We start from the raw sequence: 14,402 nt of genomic DNA, 5'->3' as shown, positions 1-14,402 counted from the left end.
ATATGAGCAAAACTTCACCATTTTGGGGGGCTTCAAATCTGAAGCGAAATGAGACATCATTTCTTCATAAATAAGAAGTCAGAATATTAATTCTCTAACAGTAATTATTAATATTTAACTTTATATGAAGCTAAATTCCCAGACTTTCGTGATCCGTATCTTTCCAAGGATAAAATAACAATTATTAATAAAAAATACAAGCTTTTAGGTAATGAATTTCAATCTGTTCGACTTAGATTACGTTTTGATGATTTAGCACTTTTCAATTGTTTCAACCGCAAGTATGCTCCAGTATCTAAATATATAGCTTCCACATAAAGAATTATGAATATTGATGGAATTTTTCTTAGAATGATTTTACGGCAAGGTTTTGTGGTAAAAGGTATTCCGGTATTAATTGTGCCAAATTTGGCTCATCCACTTAGTTGACTTACTGTTTGGACAAATGTTCTTAGATTTGCCACATATTGCATATGCTAGAGTCGATGATGCCTTGCATATCTCTTATGTAAAAGGTTTTGTGGTCCTTGAATGCTTTCTTAAAGCCCTCTTAGAACAGAATGATATGAAAACATTTGCTTGGAGCTTTTCTTTAAAAAAAAAAAAAAACGCTTAAGCAAATCTATGAATTCTGCTTAAGGAGCTAGAGTTTTTTTATATTGAATGCTCCATTATAACATCAACTCATAATAACTTTTCTGATACTTTTAAGAACAAATGCTAATTTTTTTAACAAGGGTTTCTTACATATGCTTTTAATAACATCTGATGTGAATGTATTTTTCCCTAAGCCCATTACTGAGAATAGAAATGTAGCTTATAGTTCCAAGATAGCGGCTAAGCGTAATCTTCATCATATACTTGAGGTGTTTGTAGATGTAATTACTTAAAGCTGTGATGCGTAACCCTTAGGTCATGACCCTTTTTTCGGTCTCGACAATTTATTAAACGGTTGCCGAAATTTTCTTTTAATATTGTTGCCCCATAGCACCACTGTACTATTTATAATTAGATGAAAGCTTTGACTTTTTTCATGGCAACATTTAGCTGGGAATGGTAAGTGTAAAACAAATGCTTTAAAAAAAATATCAAGCTCAATTAATCTGTCGTGGCAACAACTTCTCCAAGTGCATTGCCTCCGAAAGTGATCAGTATTTCTAAGAATATAAAGGAGTATTGGTTTTAAATTTTGATTCTCTAAGGCGGCCAGCTAGCATAATGTTGTGGGGGCATAATGTTTGTGAAATAAATTATTTTTAGTGAGATCGCCCTCACAAAAGAATTGTTTACCATAGTTAAAACTTCACTCGCCACATCAGTGTGTTCTGAAAATTATGTTCAAGCTCCGTTGTGTGTGAGTACGAAAGTAATTCTTCATGCTGCTCTGGAAAAAATGATTTTTCATTGCTAAATTTATTGTAGAGTAGAAAAGTGCATCCGATGAATTCTACAAAAGTGTGCAACTGGATCTTTGACGATTGGATGAAGTTCAAATTTTTCAGCTTTTTCGTAACGCTTTGTTCATCTTCCCCTGCACAGTTGCGGTCACTAATAGATAATGTCGTACTATAAAAGCTCAATAAACACAGCACTGATACTCACTGCAAAGTAAATCGCATCCAAATGACCAGGGTCGTTCCATCGGCTGCCCGGCGTGCTTTCCTAAGATTGCTGCCCCCAATTAATAAAAATACTTAATGATTAATAAAACTTTATTTCATACTCACTAAGTACTTACATATGACAGATTGTATAAAAGATACTTACATATGACAAGTACTTACATGAATTTAAATTATTTAGGAGTGGTATAGCGAGAGTCCGGCCGCCCCTGATTTTTGGCTGCCCGCGTACTTTTACGCGCTGCACCCTCGCTAGGAACGGCCCTGCAAATGACGTGGAGGATTTTAGTGCTTATACTATTAGACATTGGCTTAATCTAATCTGAGGATGAACTGAGGAGATTTGAATATGGATTAGTTTGGGATAACAACAAAAATCCCCCAGGTTTCTGGCTTCAGGTAATCGTGAATGAGGTACCATGAACTACCCCAAACAAAGCTCAAGGATCAGAAAATAAAATTCAGCGTGACAGTATTCTATGGTTTGGTTTGTCAGCATATTGAAGTTTTGTGATTAAAATGTGATTAATTCTACCTTGCAGTCGATTAGAATGAAATACAGTTTATCAGCAAATTAGTCTCAAATTCTTCGTTTACAATTTATATATGATTCAGTTTCTTGTCATAACAAAAATCCTTTACAAGTCCGTATTGAAAAACATCTGTCTTAGAACATTAAGTTGATTAAAAGTAAATAAATTAGCCTAGAGTTTAACCGTGTTGTCAATAAACTGTGTGGTTGGACCGGTTTATCTTGCGAAACGTGTATAATTGCGCAGCTGATTGATCATGACACAAATTCATTTCTAATCTGCTTACTTTATCTGTTGGCATGTGCTTCTCTTCACTAGCAAGACTCACTATTTAATACAAACCCGAATTTTCTATATTTGTTCTTATACAAGTATTTTTACTGACAAACTGATAGAACTACTATGCAAAACTAATTGCGAATTGATATACAAGCATGTAATTTCCTAGAAAGAAAATCATTGATGGAAATGATTATAAATAATAATTGGGTAATTGTATATGGCAAAATATTCGGTACATACGTACTAACGCAACCACCTAGGCGTAATATGGCGTTTTTTTGCAAATGAAAAGATAAAAGTTATATATCAGGTTAAAGTTGGTGGTTTTCGAGGCTTTACACACTATAATTAACAGCATAAACAAAACCTAAACATTATCAACATAAACAAAACCTAAATATTATCAATGTAAACAAAACCTGAACATTACCAACAAATGAACAGAAAACATACTTTAAAATACCAATTTGAATTTTTAAATAAGGATTATGTGATACATAAAAAAATAAATAAATAAAACACTTGCATTCTTCTTCCTGTAATTTTTTTACGCTCTTCTTCTGAAGTACACAACTATTTGTTTTCGCTAAAAAAAAAATCAGAGAATTGCAGACACTCGGCTTCGTGCAACTCTCAGTAACAACGACTACGCAAGAAAACCATTTTCCTCGCTGTTCTTTATAGAAAATTTTCAGCAAAATTCTTCGTTCCTTCAGAAAATTTACCGTAGTTTCTTCCATTGCTGACAGATTTCACAAGTTCATATTTTAAAAGTAAGGAAAAAATATCCCAATCTGTTTGTAAAAAACCGTTGGAACTTGCAGTACTAGAAAAATGGCGGCGTAGCTTGACTGAAAGATTATTAAGAGCATGGTTACCGGAAGAATGCTTTTGCGAATGGTTGCCAGAGTTTGGCATACTGTGAAAATTTGGCGACTTCTACTGAGATGGTTGCATTAATACGTAAGTACCAAATATTCTAGAATTATCTAAAACAGGCACTACGTTGAAGATCATACCTAATAAAAATTAGTTTTCAGGTGAGTTAACATTCGTAGAAAGCTGCGAAGATACTTTGCGTCCAACTCTTACTTCCATCGAGCTTAATAGCAGAAGTTTTTATCAGATTCACTGTAAAAGTATTGGCATATGGTTGCCTAATGCATTCATACTTTAGCAGGCCATACCTATTTGATTTTTCTAAAAGATTATGTACAAGCGTTACATTTAAATTGGAAAGAGCTTTTAACCAACTCTAGTAAATCTATATTCCACCTAGCTTTTACCAGGTAACTTCATTGGTGTTCCTGTGATCTGATAAAATCTCTATTAAGATTCCTTCGTTTTTGTTTTTGTTTCTTGTTTGTTTGTTTGAAAGCATTCAAACTACTTTGTTTTCCATATTTTTTATCAGAAGAGTTGAAAACAGTGGTGTATGTTCCAGGCTTCGGTTAGCTGCGCAGCCTAAGAAAAAGCACTACCGACAATAAAAAGTTGATTATATTTATAAACTTTAAGACTATTACTATTTTCATAAGCTTTAAATCAATTTAAAACAAATCTTTTCCTCCCTGTTTGAGCCCGAAAAAATCTGGGAAGGGAGCAGAGAATCATAGTCAGATTTTTATTTTTAAACAAACAAACCGAATTCTGAAAAATAAATTGATACGTCTAATATGTAACTAAATTATCGCGGGGGTGATATGATTCATTCAAGGATGGAATATATATCATCACACAGAATTTGGGGTCTTATTTTTATCATCTTAACTTTTGTACTAGAGATAACTTGATGGTTTGGTGATTCAATTAAGCCTCTGTACGAAAACTCAATTTTCCATAAGCGAATAAGAGGCTGGACTGTATGAAAAATGTTTCCTTTCTTTTAATATGTAAAACTAAGAAAGTGTGTAAAATGGAAGCTTAAAATAACATGCTCGTTATGACCTCAGTTAAAGCATCTTAAATTCATCTGAAGATCATTTTTTTTTTTTTTAACACACTCATCCTCACTTTTTAGCTGCTGAGCTTATTATCAATTCGCTAGAAGTTGACTCTGAGTACGAAGTTATACTCTGGTCTCGAGAGCTACCATGAATGCTGATGGTTTCCGGCTTATTCTCATATTAGATTACCATTTTGTCTGGTTTCGCTGCATGAAGGAAGAGGAAAAGAGGCTTTTGCTACAAAAATGGTCTCTCATGGCCACCACCTCCTGATGAATATTTCTTAGAACATACATAAATATCGGGGAACTCCATCTACTGAAAGATAAAAATATCTGGAATAGTGGATATATATATATATATTAAACAACCTACGTAATAACAAAATAGCTTACAACCTATCTACCTATACATATTATATATATATATATATATATATATATATATACAGGGTGAAGTACAACGGTGACAAACTTTCAGGAGAGAGAGAATACACCTGACGATGGGAAATCACATAACAATGCACGGTCGGAAACGCTTTCCTGGCGCGGGTAGTGACGACACAGAAGTCAAGAAAGAAAGAACACGAACGGGATGAGAAAACGTGTTTATTATTCGGAGTTAAAAAAAAAAAAAAAAAAAAAAAAAGTAACATAAAGAGACAGCGATCATCATCAAAGAAGGCGTTCGAAATTAAGATCCGGACCATGATGCAGGAACCGTGCGTCATGCATTTTGCATGCGATCTTCCATTCGTGATGCAGATCTTCCATGCACCAGAGTCTAATTTCGAACAGCTTCTTTAATGATGATCATTGTTTGTTTTTGTTCTTATTTGTAGGATTCTGCTGTACTAAACATAATAAAACATGTTTTGTCTCACTGTTTGTGTCCTTCCTTTTTTGCGTTTTTTATCGTCACTACCACGCCAGGAAAGCGTTTCCGACCATGCATTGCTATGTGATTTCCCATCGTCTAGGTGTACTCTATCTCTCCTGAAAGTTTGTTACCGTTTGCACTGATACACCCTGTATACACACACACACACACACACATAGGTTGTATTCTTCTCCTTATCGCACTGCTTCGTGGTGTAATTGGAAGCACGCCCGGCTAACAATGGGAAGGTCCGGAGTTCGAACATGGTGAAGGCAATGCATCGTTTTTACATCCCCTGCTCCGAAATAAAATGCCTAATGGTCTAATGAAGGATTTTTTAAAAAGTTATTTGGTATTCGTGTATGAAAAGTATTATTTGTATTAATGCATATTGTCTAAAGTAAAAAAAAAAAAAAAAACTATTGTTATCATCCATAAACGAAAACAAATCAAATGCGTGCATATTTTTAACATAATTATATGAAATAATTTTTCTAAATGAAAGCTTACATACATCGGCGAGTACTATATGCAGCTATTTAAATACGCTTTGTAGAATTATAAGAGCATATTATTGTTTCACTAACTTTTTTTCTGAGTATATAAAATAAGTTAAAAAAGCTTCAGTTTTCCAGAAACTATAATTATAGTAGAATTTTTCAATCTTGATATGATGATATCGACATCTGATTGTTAGAGTAATGTAATTAATTACACGATATTGAGATCGACAAAAAGGGTACAAATCGTAAGTCGGTATGTTACTTTGCGCTTGGTGTCCTAGTTCAGCTAAATAGGAAAACAAGGGCCGAGAAAACACTTGTTTAGATGAAAATCGTGCAATAAAGAGTGTAGTTGTCATACATATCTGTACAAAACAGTATTAAAATAAATATGTTGCAGAAAATTTTGATATCGATGGCTTCATAAAATTTTTCAAACTTTTAAGTGCAGTTTTTAAAGAGGGGTGTGGAGTATTAGAGGATTCAGCAAAATTATTATTATTTCTTCAAAGCGATATTATTATTGCTTCAAAGCGAGTTCTAATATGTACGCAGAGTAATATTTCGTTTATCAGCAGATCCTGAATTATTTCTAATTTTAAAGGGAAATTAACTACAAGCACAAATGTGTGAAAATAAAATAAGGAAATTATAGAAACTCACAACATCGAGTTCGCGATACTGTACATGATTATGCTTGTAAGTTAAGATGTATGCTAGTAAGTGACGTAATGTGGTGTCCAATCTTAAATTACGATATTTTAACTTACTTTAATTTTATTCTTTCTTTATTTATTGTCAATAATATTTCAGATTCGTCTTCTGCGCTTTTAACAAACCATGGCTGACAATAAAAAGACTGAGTGATAAACGGATTTCCAATCTAAACGTATTGTTCTATTTAAGTGCTATTTTTATTCATATTTATTTATTTATTAGTGGAGATTTTCTAACATTATAAAATTCGTGACCTTACAATGTGTTTTTTATTTATTTATTTGCTGCTATCTCAAGCGTTATAACAAGGGAATTCTGTATTTACCAAGGCTATTTTGAAACTTAAGTAACTCCCTACAGTTTTCGCTCTTTGCATTTTTATATCGAAATTTGCTAGTTACTACACCAACTCCGCTTTCAAGATCCTTGTTGATCTCCAGCCATAAAAGATGTTTTTATTGGAAGTCCTTTCCAGAGTGAAAATGTCCTTTTCCATTTTAAGCCGTTATAGTAAATAACAGCTGGCGAAACCGACAGTTAAATGCATGGGACACTCACTTCTCATTTAAGAAAAGTGAAAAATATCTGGAATGTAAACTCGAAAACCAAACCGACCTCTTCCTTTCTCTCGCCCTCCCTTTCAAAATCTTTTCTCTTCGCTTCTTTTGCACGATGCTCATTCAGGAGCGATGAACCAAAATCTCTTCCACGAGTGCACGAGCTCGCCTAAACAACCCAGCACGGCTACGATAGGAAAAAAAAAAAAAAAAAAGGCGATGCCGCGATGAATGCTTCGGAGGTTGTGCCCCACACAATCGGCAACTATATATTTGGATAGAGGTGACCCTTGCGTTATCACTGCTGCTATTAGAAGAAAGCTGGACGGACCTGTTACGGCTGACATGGCCTGCAAAATGCTCTCAAGCTCTCGACAGCAAGTCGCCCTGCTGCGGTTTTATTCGCTTGGCCTGCGGGTCAAAAACGACTATCCTCTATAGGCCCGTCTGCCAAAAGAAAGGAAATTGAAGATTATTATTTTTTTGAAGGGGGGGTCAGTAACTTATATTAAAACTCCCTCCCGATAAGTACGCTTTCGTACTTTGAGGGCTTGGAAAACTTCATCAATTTTCTCTCAGTTCTCAAAGGAAGCAGAGGGAATTTTTTATTGAAAAATAACAGGATGTATTATCCTTAATTAGAGGAATGTTTTAATTTTGTAGGTAAGTGCAGGGAATGGGCCAAAATTGTGTATTTTGATGATTAAAAAGCGCAATTAATAATAACCAAATTAAATATATTAATTGAGTAAAAGCCATAACTGATTTGGATTGAAGAAACGTCATCAAGAAACGTAGTATACAACGCTTTAATGATCAATCTGATTGGTCAAAACAGTAGTTTTTCAGAAATTTGAGAGAGATTACATCATCTACTTGCAAAGTGATGTTTATAAATCTACGTCGCAGTTTACTAAAAATAAAACTAAGATTACCGTTTAAAAAAAGTAATATTTTTAAGTTGCAGCATTTAAAACATAATATTCAACCAGAGTTGGGATTTTTAGGCAGGATAGAAGAGACAAACGAAAGAAAAACATCTGTAGTAATGCTTTAAAATTTTCTGAAGAGATTTCTTTGAATAGAAATTTAGAACAATTTTTTCTGTTTCTTAAGCTGTATCTCGTTCAGTGCGACAAATTTATATATTACTGCTTCATTACTTACGGTCATGTAAAATATTTTCCTTTTCATATAGCGTGAGTATTTTCGAGGTTTTTCATGTGTAAAAAAAATTTCGTGCTTTTCTGTACATGTAACGCGTAAGTGTTGCTTTAAAAAGTCCTTCATGAAGACTTCTGTTCCTTTAGGAAGGGAGCCTTCGAGCTCTTTGACATCACTTAAAAACAAACAAGAAATAATTTAGTAATAAACAAATGACAATTAATTTACTTATGTTAAAACTGAAGAATGATAGCAAACAGAAACTCCCCGGCTTTCAGTATGGCCCACTGTAAATCGAAAATGCGTCTAATACTACTAACCTACACTTTAAAATTCCAAAACTCTACTGCTCTTAATCTAACTCTAACTCTTTTAATCTAACTCTTTTAATGCACAGGCACTCTGAGGACTCCGTGTACGGGCACTTTCAGGCCTTGAGATTCCGTGTAGTCCAAACTTTGTCAAATTTACTTTTAAACTTAAAAGAGTTTGTAGATAAGAGCGCAGACCACTACATAAACTCGGGATATTATAATTTAGCTCAGTATACCTTATCTTTCATTCGGAATACAGTTAAACACAGTACATTAAAGTGCCAAATCTGTTAGAACATAAAGACAGTCAAAAGACTTATGCCGATTACATCCTAACTAAATCCCAACTCAAAGTTGTCGAGACATTAGGTTCTTGAAGCAAGAGATGTGAAAGATGAGCAGTGCCCTCGCCGAGACTCGAACCTAGAGCTCTCGAATACGTGCCGCGTGTGCTACCGTTACACCACGAAGGCATGCTGAAAGGAGGAAGAAAATACCTTATAAAGTGAATGCTTAAAGTAAAAGCTATTTATTAACATGTCAATCTGACGGTAACGCAAACTGAAAAGTATAATAGCAACAAAACTCCGCTGCTACCCGTCAGTTCAGAACACGCATTTGAATTTAAATTGAATCCGAAATGCAAATTCGATATTTTCTGTCAAATCTTAGCACGGCCTTAAGTGTTCAGATTGCTAGCGTACCTGAGTATTACCAGTTTTATCTGTGACGCTATTTCAGTGCCCCCCCCATACACTCTTGGTGCTGATTTGACATGACCTGGCCTTAAGTATTCGCGAAGCAAAAGCAGTCGAAGCTTAAGTCGATTAGTTTAATTCAACAAGCAAGGAAGCGAAGCAGAGTGACGATCAGATTGTCCTGCTAAATGTTCTCTATATAAACTTAAGAATTCTGTGCTATCTTCTCCTTTAACTACATTAACACTCTGGTAGAAGTTGACGAAAATAGAAGTGAAAGTAAAGCGAAAATAATAAGATAACTAGGTTTAGTATGTAAACTTGTACTGTTAGGCAGACTAATTAAATGCAGAGCTTATTTTATAATAAATTAGCATACTTAATTTAATGTCATATTGAAATTGGAAAACAAAATGGTTGTATGGGTTAGTTGATTCGTTAATTATTTATGGCAAAAGTTACCTGCCTAAGGACCGGGATGCCTTCATGGACGAATTTAAGGCAAACAGTATCGAATTTCTTTGATACGAGTGAAAACATGTAAACAGTGTTAAGGATACGAATTGGAAGTATATGCAGTTACTGAAGACTGAAGCACTGAATATAAATTACTAGACAGAACAGATGCTGCAATTAAAGTCGTCAGTTTTTCTTTCTTCTAACGAAGCTCAAGAACACGTGGTAAAATACTTTCTCAACTTTTTTTAAACATCTTGCAGAACGTAATATTTTTTGATGTATCTATAAAAACTTTTTCAGTATGCGAATTTAATGTTTTGCCAAAATGAAAATGCTGGAAATTTACTTTTCAGGAACATAATGGTTGTAAACATCGTGCGCAGCGATCCAATGAAAAAAATTTATCCACTTCATTTAAGACTACATTTATTAGCACTTATTTTCTCCACTTCATTTAAGACTACAGTTTTTAAAGTAGCCTTCTTTCATGTTTTTTTTCATGAAACAGGAAGCTAATTGGAATATGCTAAATGGGAATTGAGTGGAATTAAAAAATTAGGCGTCTCGAACCGTTGCCACAACTGTTTTATCTATGGTCGAGGCAAGTAGGTGGAACTTGCACTTGTAGAGTTGTAGAGGTTTATCGATATAGGAGACAGGAAAAATGCGCAAAATCCTCGCCGGGATTTCAGCACGAGACCTCCCTATTGCTGTGCGGACGTGCTATCCAATTACACCCGAAGACACTCGGAAAGGAGAGAGAAAATGCTTCATAAAGTTTATAATTTAAAGTAACAGATTTGTGACCTACGGTGGATAGTTAGCTTAAAACCGTTTCAGGTATTAGACGCATAAAAGTAGTTTAAACGCATGAAAATAAAATTTCAATTTTTAATTTAGTATTTATTAAATTTCATTAATTTTAATGTAATAATAAAGTGTATTCTTTAAAATTTTCAATGGTAAATTTTTCTTCGAGGTGTTCGACTGTAATCTGAAGTTCCTAGATCACAATTTTTTAAAATTTCTTCTTATTTATTTAAAGCCACTCTGTAATGAATATAGTATGTAGCATACTATTAACTGAACTGACAACACTGAGGAAGATCCGATTTTTCGAGCGCAAAATTTGCCTTTTAACTGGCAGTTGGGCTTAGAATCGTATCGCCATTTTGCTTATACGGTTGTTGGTATTTTGAGATCAGTTATTACCTTTAACTAATGACTTCGAAATTAGCTGTTACGTTAACCTAATGATTAGCTGTTACTTTGACTGACCTGTGTTTATTTTATCTCATTTTACTTTTTAATTAATATTCAGTATGATTAATAGGAGAAAAACTGAAGATAAATCAGTGACAAAGTGATTTTTTAAAGTACTAAATTTTGTTTCCTTAATTAATTTGATTTATATGAGGATCGCTTCTGCGGGGGTCAGTCAGTCTATTCTTACTTTTCTGCCCAACCAGCTGAAACGCCCGTCTCTGAGAATTTCTGTTTAAAAAAAATTCGTCCTCCTTTCCTCATCCAAGAAGTAAATTGTTATAAAATTAACAATTGCCTGTTTGATTGAAATGAGTACGTTTCTTTTATACCCTTTGTCATGAATTGACAGTTTCTAGTTTCGCCTCTTGGACTGTGTCAGGCCTAAAAGGAATGAACTCCTTTTAAGTGGGTGTTTTTATTAGAATGCGTGCCTTTTCTCCTACAAGGTCGCGCGCAAAGTTCTTAATTCCCGAATTCAATTTTCAAGAAATGCCTTTTAATCTTCGTTTCTTAATTTTCATAGAAATTTCACAGCTTCACCAGCGGACATAAGCTTTCATAAGTGGTGCCCTTAACAGTATAGCTGTCAGCTATGTTGACAGCGTATTGTTAAGACCGCGTTCGAATCCTGGAGAAAGCTTGGATGTTTGTACGTGTATAGTATCTGTGCGACATGGGAACGTTTAAAATACTGGCGAGTCGAAAGTTCTGTGAGAGGTCTGGGGTGGATAGGTGGAAGAGTTCGCATTTGTCCACTTGTGTGCTCTCCATCAAAGTTGGGAGGGAACATTCCCTTTTCCTCGGGTATGATTCGGTCGCTCCATGTGTTGCACCTCAGGCAACCATTCCTGACGAACGAATTTATTTTGCGATTTAGAGCAACAATGTTTTCAATGAATTTTCTTCAACACATATACGCTAGTTTGTGTCTATACATCAAGAGAATGGTTTTATTTAATGACTACGTGGATATTCATCGTGAAGGAAAGGTTAAAGGAAAGGTTGGTTTTCTTTCTTAAGCTAATCTTCCCATGACATCTTAAAAACTTGTAAAAAGTAAAATTATTTATGAGGCCAAACGCCACAAATCTCCTCTTTTAGAACTATTCCGTCTAACAACACACTCATGGTAACAAATTCTTCGACTTTCTTCGCCCAAAGACCTACTTATGAAGAATTTCTAAAAGTTTACCTTAACTATTTCCTCATTTATGTTCTTACATATTTAAATAGGTCCAGAGGAGAGAAGAAAAATTAAATCGAATGAGAATGGGGATGGCCTTCACAAATTTATGATGGCCTCTTGTTTTACAAGAATTTTCTCTGATGATAGAGTCAACTTCCGACTTGGGCCGCACAAATTATACCTTTTCAAAAATGAATGTCGGATTATGCAGATAAGTCAAGTTTTTCTATGTTTCTTAAGAATAACAGGTTTTACCATTATTACGTGGAATTATCTCATTATGCATTTTTTGACCTAACATACCTCGGACTATAACCTTCATTTTTGTTTTGAATTGCAGATTTGAAAAAGCTTTTCTGAAATTGTCCTCAAATAGCAGTGCTGAAGAGGATACAGACAAGGTAACAGACTTTAAGAAACCGAATTTGCGATACTCAAAATTAAATTATTAATTTAGAGAAGGTTGACAAGACTTTGTAAAAAAGATATTTATAATAGGAAGCAATTTATTTATGACTATATTTGTAGTGTTTCTGGAAACGTTAATCTTTGAGTTCAATAATATCTTACTTAATCAAAATGATAGAGGAAAATAATGAACATTTAATCACTTAAGTCAGAACATGTCATTCCTTTTCCTGCCCCCTCCCCCCAAAAAAACTTAATCTTTTCGTGTATAGCATTTTCATTAAGCGGATGAGCCACTCTGTTTCCCTTCCTTATCCTACTAGGATGTTAGCATTTTTTTTAACATGAAATTTCCCCCCATTTCCAGTTAAATAAATTTCCGATTTAAGAAATATGGATTAGCCTAACACCTGCATCTTCAAGAAAATCTTTGAAAATAGCAATAGTCAGAACCTCCTGTCAGGGCTTACTTTCTAAAATTCAAAGTATCGGAGCCTCAAGGAAGGCCATCAGGAAAGATTAACAAAAATAAATAATAAAATCATTAATAATTAAATAATTAAAATTTAATAAAGCATAGATTATGAATGAAAATTTAATAAATTATAAAATTAATGGTAAATAGTTTAATAAAATAAAATACTAGACCTCGTCTTATTTGGGGTGGTAGTTGGGATTACAGTTTCACTAAAAATCTTAATTAATTAAATAAAAAAGTCCAGGCGATCTCCTGATGAATATGTAGTATAATATACTATTTTAGTGGATGAAATCAACAAAGTTTATTATTTTCCCCAGCAGGTTAATGAAGAAATAAAGAAAGGAACAAAGAAAATGGTTAAAGCTTCACAAACGATGGTCAAAGACTCCAATGAAGAAAGCGCTCGAAAGAATATTATAGCATGGAAGGAAATTTTACGGACATGTGCAGGCATGAAAACAAAGAGAGAAAGGCCCAACACTGTCTGACAACCCTTGCTGATATTATTCTAGCTGTTAAGCAGAATATGACGGAAAAAAAGAAATACCTCCAAATCCAAAGTTGTTGATCTGTCAGCTGAAAATATTGTAAAATTTGAACTGGAAAAAATCAAGTTTTGTACAAGTGACTTAGTTGTTTACATTTTTCCGAAACGTATGAAGAAAATACGTTTCCAAAACGTATTTTTCCGTAGGAAGTCACTAACGTTGGACAGCAACGAGCGTGGTGATCACATCCAGTTCTTTTAGAAACGAAAAATTTATCCACACTCATAAATTCATTCTACTTCTTGGAAAATAAACTTTTGACTTTTTTACAAACTCAACTACAAAATTTACAGTTCAAATTTTAAAAAATAACGAAAGATATAAAACAGCACTATTCGTTTAATTAAATAACTGATTGTTAAAAATTTATTTTTATGTTAGAATTCACTTTTACAAGTAGTAACAATTTATACCTGAAAATATTATTTTATTTGTGTCCCAACGTAATTTTTTGTTTTAAATCCATAATTTGGCCTTTTAGGCAAAACAACGTGTGCCCAGACCTGATTTAAGCTTTTTTTTTTTTTTTTTTTGTTGGGTCTATAGCATTTTCATCAAATTTTTCATCCTTCGAAAATTTCGATAATCGTATTTTACAGTGAATGTAAAGAAGTCTAAAACTTTATCTCAATTGGTACTTTTATCTCATTGCGAGAAACATACATACATTTATGGAGATTCTTCATTATTTAATTTCTTTGAATATAACACAGGGAGATAATATTTGGTGGCAACAATTTAAAAAGTTAACGAATTCAAAATGCCAAAACGAAATTAATAGTCCTTCAGGGCAAAGTGCTCCTTTAGATTTAAAAAAAAAAAAAAAAAAAAAAAAAAAA

The 14,402-nt window shown here is 33.7% G+C and overlaps 1 protein-coding gene across 1 annotated transcript in view; it reads left to right on the top strand.

The window, feature by feature from the left end:
• Positions 1-13,643, top strand: part of LOC118195619 (protein Tob1-like) — a 241,902-nt gene extending 228,259 nt beyond the window's left edge. The window contains exons 5-6 of the transcript XR_015041175.1: positions 12,174-12,527; positions 13,333-13,643. The gene's annotated coding sequence lies outside the window, so the exon portion shown is untranslated. The remainder of the gene's footprint in view (positions 1-12,173; positions 12,528-13,332) is intronic.
• Positions 13,644-14,402: the final 759 nt, after the last annotated feature.

This window comes from Stegodyphus dumicola, chromosome 1, assembly GCF_044657685.1.
Source record: "Stegodyphus dumicola isolate Sdum_Otavi_A_Nest chromosome 1, ASM4465768v1".
NCBI classification, from domain to species: Eukaryota; Metazoa; Arthropoda; class Arachnida; order Araneae; family Eresidae; genus Stegodyphus; species Stegodyphus dumicola.
This window is presented reverse-complemented; position numbering and strand designations above follow the sequence as displayed.